The sequence below is a fragment of the Dreissena polymorpha genome, chromosome 11 (assembly GCF_020536995.1).
Source record: "Dreissena polymorpha isolate Duluth1 chromosome 11, UMN_Dpol_1.0, whole genome shotgun sequence".
Lineage (NCBI taxonomy): Eukaryota > Metazoa > Mollusca > Bivalvia > Myida > Dreissenidae > Dreissena > Dreissena polymorpha.
Window position 1 is genome coordinate 54,390,906 of NC_068365.1, and position 8,669 is coordinate 54,399,574.

The 8,669-nt window shown below is 30.9% G+C and overlaps 1 long non-coding RNA gene across 1 annotated transcript; it reads left to right on the forward strand.

The window, feature by feature from the left end:
* The first annotated feature begins 1,133 nt into the window (after positions 1 to 1,133).
* Positions 1,134 to 3,293, forward strand: LOC127851774 (uncharacterized). Its single transcript, XR_008035937.1, has 2 exons — positions 1,134 to 1,237; positions 1,575 to 3,293. It is a non-coding gene; the product is annotated as an uncharacterized LOC127851774 (long non-coding RNA).
* Positions 3,294 to 8,669: the final 5,376 nt, after the last annotated feature.

The window sequence follows — 8,669 nt, forward strand, 5'->3', positions numbered from 1 at the left end:
GAGCGGCCTGTTTAAATAGAAATAAATCGGGCACTATTTATTGCCTATTCATTATAGATAGAAAAAATGGAGCAATATATATTTATTGCCTATTCTTTATACTTCAATATATGTCTTGCACTTATTTAATGCATAATCATAATATTTGCGCACTGAAAATCATTTCCTGCTAATTTCAAACATTATTTGTAAGAAGCGATTAATTGGTAGATTTTATTTAAAAGTACAAAGCCATAAAAAGATGGTTTCTGGCAATTTTAACATGATTAATTTAAACAAGAAGGCCTGATTACAATTCTTGTTTATCAGAAGACCAGCCATCTTAATAAATACTGAATTCAATACTAATTTAAGTACATGTATATAATTTTTGGCAAAAACACTGATGAAGATCAAAGATATTTACAATAATGTCTTCCATAAATTAAGGTCATGGACGCTATACCTTCCTCAGTGCAGACGACCCAGCGAACACGAAAGCAAAATTTGTTTTTCTATGTCATTTCTTTGTTTTGTTTTTTTTATCCTTTTAAAAATGTATTGTCAAACAACAAAACACAATCAATGAGAAACAAACTAATTATTCTAGCAATTTGCATACATTTTTAACAAAACCTGTGTGCTGGCTATATCGATCATATGTAACCGTATAATATTGCGCTGCTTACTTCCCTTGGATATATCAGTGTTTGTTCACCTACGAATTTTAAATCGAGGCGTTTGCCGATATTGCTATTTCGGCATTTTCTTAAGACGTTTATACCGGTTAATAGCCCCGCATGGTTTAAGTTTCCACATGTTATCAATGCTATATAACTTTTATTTTGTTAAGGCAGTAATTATTTATGAGGTATATTCATTCATTCAGGTTTTTGCAGTAAATGCTATTCGTACCCAAATTACGTCGTACCTACCCTTTCGACCCAGTTGAGGCTATATGTCCTATATGTTAGGGTAATTTCCAAAGCTTTGCTTTCGTAACGATGTCATTGTTTATAACTTAGGTATAGGCTATACGTTTTACCTTTTTTTCAGTCATTTAAAGTATTTTTTGATTACAATACATCATTTTCATTGTTCTTTACTGCAGAACTGATTGCGTATAATATTGCGCTGCTTACTTCCCTTGGATATATCAGTGTTTGTTCACCTACGAATTTTAAATCGAGGCGTTTGCCGATATTGCTATTTCGGCATTTTCTTAAGACGTTTATACCGGTTAATAGCCCCGCATGATGTAAGTTTCCACATGTTATCAATGCTATATAACTTGTATTTTGTTAAGGCAGTAATTATTTATGAGGTATATTCATTCATTCAGGTTTTTTCAGTAAATGCTATTCGTACACAAATTACGTCGTACCTACCCTTTCGACACAGTTGAGGCTATATGTCCTATATGTTAGGGTAATTTCCAAAGCTTTGCTTTCGTAACTATGTCATTGTTTATAACTTAGGTATAGGCTATACGTTTTACCTTTTTTCAGTCATTTAAAGTATTTTTTTATTACAATACATCATTTTCATTGTTCTTTACTGCAGAACTGAACATCTGTTATTTTGTTTTATTGCAGCAATTTACCACATACATTGAGTTGAATCTAAGAATAAATACTGAATACCACCACATACAGTGTTCTTTTTCGACACGATCGGTCCGCTATCTGTTTCCAGAACAGAAAAGTAAATTGACCTACACTTTGCTAGTAGCAGATGGAGATGACTGGTACTGGACATCGAACAAAATCCACGTTCAAAATTGGTCGCACTAAAGTCTCATCTGTATTTCAACCGGCTTAAGAAAGTTTATTGTATGTCAACACGGCATGTACGTCCGTTTTCTGCAAAAGGAAGGGCTCTTTATGAAGAGAGAATTGATGACTTTAGGAAGCGCTGTTCTGCTTCATGGCGCAAAGTGACTGAAAGTTTGTGCATAGTAAGTAGTTTAACTTATGAGAGTAATGTTGGTGAAATTAACCTGATTGAACAGCAATTACCTATGAAAGTTACGTAAAAGTTAAAGACGAATTTGAAGTGTACTTAAAAAATGTGAAGTGAAGCGAGTCTTAAAGAATTATCGGCTCTCACTACAGACATGTCGCTACAGGAAAAAGCAAAGTTACATGCGCTGGAAAAGATTGACCAAAATAAACAATCAATATTAAAAAAAGTCATATCCAGCATGAAGCCAAACTCTGTCCATGGTGGTGTGAAGACACACAGTTCTAGATCCTCTAGCCGTAGAAGTGAACTCATCGCATTGAAACAAGCAGAAGCCGAATCTGCCAAGATAAAACTGAAATATACTCAACAAGAAGCAGCTCTTTTGAAACAAAAGGCATAATCAGAAGCGAATCTTCGAGTTGTTTCTCAGCAAAAAGCTTTTGAAGCCGACGCTGCAGAAGTAAAGGTACTACAAGAGCATGATGTTGAAGGCTCTGATGGGTCAGAAAGTCATGTTGCACCAGACATTAGATTCAAATTGCAAACTTTGCCTGTTGTAAAACCTGACAATCTAGTTCAAGAATTCATCAAGAAATCCACAAACAATCCAAGAGTATCTGACACTAATATGGTAGAAAATCTGTGCAAATTTCTCCTTTAAAAGACTAGGCTCTCTCGCGACTGACTATATTTAGTGACAAAACTTTTTATCCCTGGAAATGTTTGTATGAATACCAATGATGACAATTTATAATAGCTGTATTAATACAAGTATCAAAAATGTTGATTTTTAATGCAAAAAATGACTTTGTTTGTGAAAATGTTCGTTTTAATACGAACAAAGATGACAGTTAATAATAGTTCGTATTAATACGAAATATCAAAAATGTTGATTGTTAATGCAAAAAAAAGACCTTTTCCCTGAAAATGTTCGTACAAATACCAACAATGATGACATCTATGAATTTATCAAGTATTTCTGAAAAAAATTTATAGTGCGTAAATTTACGAATTATGGTTATGTTAAGAATCTATGAATTAAACAAGTATTTCTGTTGTTTTTTTAAGTGCGTAAATATACGAAGTCTGGTTTTGTTAAGAATCTATGAATTCACCGAGTATTTCTGAAATTGTTTAATAATGCGTAAATTTAGGAAGTCTGGTTTTGCTATGAATTTGCCAAGTACCGAGTATTTCTGAAAATATATAATAGTGTGTAAATGTACGACGTATGTTAAGAATATATGAACTGACCAAGTACATGACTTTGTATTTCTGAAAATTTTTAATGCAGCATAAATTTACGAAATATGATTTTTTTGAGAATAAATGAATTGACAAAGTACGGGGTATTTCTGAAAAAATATAATAGTGCGTAAATTTACGAAATATGGTTTTGTTAAGAATATATGAATTGACCTGGTATTTCTGAAAATTGTTAATAGTGTGTAAATTTACGAAGTAAGGTTTTCCTGAGAATATATGAATTGATGAAGTAATTCTGAAAAAAAATAGTAGTGCGTAAATTTACAAAGAATGGTTTTGTTAAGGATATATGAATTGACAAAGTATTTCTGAAAAGTTTTACTAGTTCGTAAATTTACGAAGTATGGTATTATTAAGAATATGAATTTACCAATTATGTCTGAAAAGTTTTAATAGTGCGTAAATTTACGAAGTATGGTTTTATGTAGAAGAATATGAATTTACCAAGTATTTCTGAAAAGGTTAAATAGTGCGTAAATTTACGAAGTATGTTTTTGTTAAGAATCTATGAATTCACCAAATACTGAAATTTTTTAATAGTGCGTAAATTTACGAAGTATGTTTTGTTAAGAATCTATGTATTCACCAAGTATTTCTGAAATTTTTTAATAGTGCGTAAATTTACGAAGTATGTTTTTGTTCAGAATCTATGAATTTACCAAGTATTTCTGAAAGTTTTTAATAGTGCGTAAATTTACGAAGTATGGTTTTGTTAAGAATCTATGAATTCACCCAGTATTTCTGAAAGTTTTTAATAGTGCGTAAATTTACGAAGTATGTTTTTGTTCAGAATCTATGAATTTACCAAGTATTTCTGAAAGTTTTTAATAGTGCGTAAATTTACGAAGTATGGTTTTGTTAAGAATCTATAACTGTTTTTTTTTTTAATAGTGCGTAAATTTACGAAGTATTTTTTGGTTAAGAATCTATGAATTGACAAAGTATTTCTGAAAAGTTTTACTAGTTCGTAAATTTAAGAAGTATGGTTTTGTTAAGAATATGAATTTACCAATTATGTCTGAAATTTTTTAATAGTGCGTAAATTTACGAAGTATGGTTTTATGTAGAAGAATATGAATTTACCAAGTATTTCTGAAAAGGGTAAATAGTGCGTAAATTTACGAAGTATGTTTTTGTTAAGAATCTATGAATTCACCAAATACTGAATTTTTTTAATAGTGCGTAAATTTACGAAGTATGTTTTGTTAAGAATCTATGAATTCACCAAGTATTTCTGAAAGTTTTTAATAGTGCGTAAATTTACAAAGTATGTTTTTGTTCAGAATCTATGAATTTACCAAGTATTTCTGAAAGTTTTTAATAGTGCGTAAATTTACGAAGTATGGTTTTGTTAAGAATCTATGACTGTTTTTTTTTTAATAGTGCGTAAATTTACGAAGTATTTTTTGGTTAAGAATCTATGAATTTACAAAGTATTTCTGAAAATATATAATAGTGCGTAAATTTACGAAGTATGGTTTTGTTAAGAAAATATGAATTGACCTCATATTTCGGAAAATTGTTACTAGTGCGTAAATTTACGAAGTAAGATTTGGTTGATAATATATGAATTGATGAAGTATTTCTGAAAAGTTTTACTAGTTCGTTAATTTACGAAGTATGGTATTGCTAAGAATATGAATTTACCAATTATGTCTGAAAATGTTAATCATATATTTCTTTAAAAAAAGAAGTTCATAAATTTATGCCACATGGTGACAAGCAATGAAAAAAACTACTGATTTTTCTCCCTTAAAATGTTCGTAAATTTACGAATAATTTCTTAGTTGATGTCAAATGTGTTCTTTTTGCATTAAAAATGTTAGTAAATTTACGCACTTTTTTAGGAAATATACAAGTTTGATAATTCCTGTTCATGCATTTTGATTCAAGGTTAAATTTGTGTGCAATAAAAGTGAGAAAAAAACACCTGTTTTTCTTCATTTTGCAACGAAAAAAGGGAATATCAAAGGATATTCCCTCATAGAATTCCGATGCGTTATTAAAGTGAGTTTGATAACGTTGATGTTTATATCGTTTTACTATTAATTTACTTTTTAAATGTTTTAAGGTATCATGAGAAATCGAAATGCAGATCACCAGCATTTGTTTCACCTGAATATATTAAAGAACAGTTGATATGTCTTTGAAAGATTCTCCCCAAAAATAAATCGGATTTAAAATATACAAACATATACCAATAACTTACTGTATAGATGCAATATTTCAATATTTGCACTTAAAACCAGACTACGAGTACGGGCACAATCATGTAATGCATGCCTATAATTTTCAAATAAAACTAAATTAAAGATACAATTAGGATCCTCGAGGTATATTGGAGATCTCCCTGTAGTCAGTACTTAAATGGCGTACAATTTAAAAAAATCAAATATTTTCTGTAGTAGCTTCTTATTCAAATATGGCTATGGATCAAGAGGCTGCAGAACTTAATGCTGATGTTATCAGATGAAAAAAAAATCTTATCTGTCACATCACCGTCATGTTTGTAACGTTCTATTTAATCCGGGCCAAAAAAAAGACATTGCTGGGCATCGGGGGATCGAAAGACGACAAGCAAAGTAAATAATGGGCGTAACATTGCGGACATTGTATTTGCCTATGTCATTTTGAGGCATTAAATTTGTTCAAAGTGTTTTTATTACAGAAAGCAGATAGTCTTCCGCTTTTCATTTTGTTCATTGACAGTTTTTAACATTGCTTTATTTTACTATTGTCCATATCATATTTTGTTCTAATGTGTGATATAAATATTTTCAACAGTTGGTTAGTGAAAATATTTGTATTTGATCGGTACGATTCTAAATCAAAGTCTTGGGAAATGGGACAAATGCACCCTTTTAACTAATACTCCGACAACATTCATCAAGTTAGTTGTATGTTAACTTTTTACCTAAGGACAATAACAACATGTTTACTGTAGTGTACATTAATACAAAACTGTCATGTCTAGGCAATAGTTGCGTTTTAATTCATTTATTATTTCGAATATACTTCTGCCTGTAGATATATTTCGGCAAAGTTGTCAAACACATAATCTATAATTTGTTTGTTTTAATATCATCATAGCTGAACGTCTTGATTCCTCAACCAGAGAGTTGAACTACGGATGAATCGTCGAGTTTAAACAACGCTGAACCACTGAGTTAAAAAAAAACTCAACTCTCAAGTTTAACAACTGCTCAACACTTGTTCTGGATCAGCAAACAACTCTACATATGTGCATACATGTATACTGATTTCCACAATTGATGAATTTGTTTTTACTTTGTCACAATGCATTTGATTTTATATTTACTAGACTATTAGTTTATCAGATTCTGAAGTTTTTCTAATACCTCCATTCGAATTGATCCTTATGTAAATCTTAAATTGCAAATGAAAATTTTATTAACAATTATATATGCCAACCAATTGTATCGTTAATAAGGTAGTCGGAAAATACTGTTCTCAATATGCTGAAACATTAAATTAAATGGGGACCAAACATATAAACAAACATAATGAAAGTTAAATCGGAAAAGCAATATACGTTTCAAACTACGAACTCGTAAAGTAAATATATAACCACATTCTAGATATTCATATAATAAATCAAACTTAAACTGTAATGTTTTAACAAAAACAAAACTAAATTTACTGACGAACAATAGCAGCGCACATGCAAGTCCAAATAATTACCAAAATGTAAGATAAGAATGCTCTTTAAAACATCGCGGTTACATTTCAAACAGAACACTCGAATTTGAAAATGATATTAAACATTACAAAAGAGTAAACGCTAAAATCGAATTATTTTCAAAGTTATATTCAGTACTGAATTGACAATGTATTTAAATCATAGCATGTCGTCAATAACGTTACATTTAGTTGCGAATATATAATGAACAACACACACGGTATCAAATTACAAAATGAACTAAACTATGACATAAATCTGTAAAATCAAGACGACCCACAATGCATAAATAACTACATTTAAGTGCTAGTTGAGCTTAACCAACGACCAGGAAGTTGGGAGCTAGCACGTGATCTGGCAAATATATTAACAAAAGAGGAAAAATCTTGCTCTCATGGTTTAAGCGGGCTGTGCATATTGTTTTGCAATATCTGTGTTTTGTCAACATACACAAATTATAGAAATATGTATTTAGATTGACTCCTTTATCAACTTAATTATTTGCAGCTATTGAAATACAATTGTAAATTACTTGTACTTTACCCATCACATCCCATAGCTTAATAATTTAATATCCCTTTCAACTATGTTCTATGTCGATAATCATAATGACAGTGCATACTATTAGTGGTCGTTATGTTTCTATACGCCCACAAAATGTATAATCGCCCAATTTATCATAGCCAAACTAGAATTGTACCAGGAGGGCTGCTTTAAGGATCATTATTTGCCCGAGATTTTATTGAAAAATACACTATTTTTTATTAAAGTCCGCACATGATAATCATGCACGATAATTTTCGCCTAAACATGACATTCGTTGAGAAGAGGTTCCTTTAAACGTAAGTATTTATTCAAGCGGAAAATGTCGTCCCTAATTTGCCTGTGCGGATTTCACAGGCGTATCTGGGACGACACTTTACGCACATGCATTAACCCAGATTTGCTTTAACCAGGCTTAAAAACTCCCTCTGTCTAGTCCGAGGCGTGCGTCTCTTTCTGGATAGCATAACAGTAGCGATTTGCTGTTCTATCATGATATGTTGCCCTTTGATTAATAACAAGACATCTTATTTTCTCATCATATTCAGCTTGATGTTTTAACTAAATGCTATGCTTTGGTAAATATATTTCAGATTTTGTGTTGTATATATATATATTATATTGTGTTGCTATAAAAAATGTTCTAATTTATTGAATTTCAAATAAAGAGTTACGCAATTATCTGCTACCGTCCAAATGTATTGGCAGTTCAATGATTGTTAACATGCACTTTGCCGGAAAAAAAGAAGAGCTTCTTTAAAGTTTCACAACTCTACCTTCTGAAATACATCATGTTTTAAAATGTATCTGAACAGTAAGCGAATATTACTTGACTTAAGAAGCAGCAACTTTATGTGCAAAGAATATGGAATATTGATAACAAATTTAAATTAAATGTTCATGTAATCAATATAATGTTTTGAAATATATAGGCTGCATAAATAACCAAACAACTTGTATACACACTTTTATTAATTAACTATAATATTAGACGAGAATGTGTTCAATTTGTTCGCCCAATACAAGTCGAGCCTCGCCAATAAAGCTCGAAACTCGCCTTATACGAGGAAAAGTCGGTCAATATGGAAAAAACACGGCCAATACGGAAAAAGGTTGGCCAATACGAGATTCAGCCAATCAGAAACCAGGAAAAACTCGGCCTTATATGAGAATCTAAAATTTCGACAATTGTGGACGCCATTTTGAAGTTGTACGA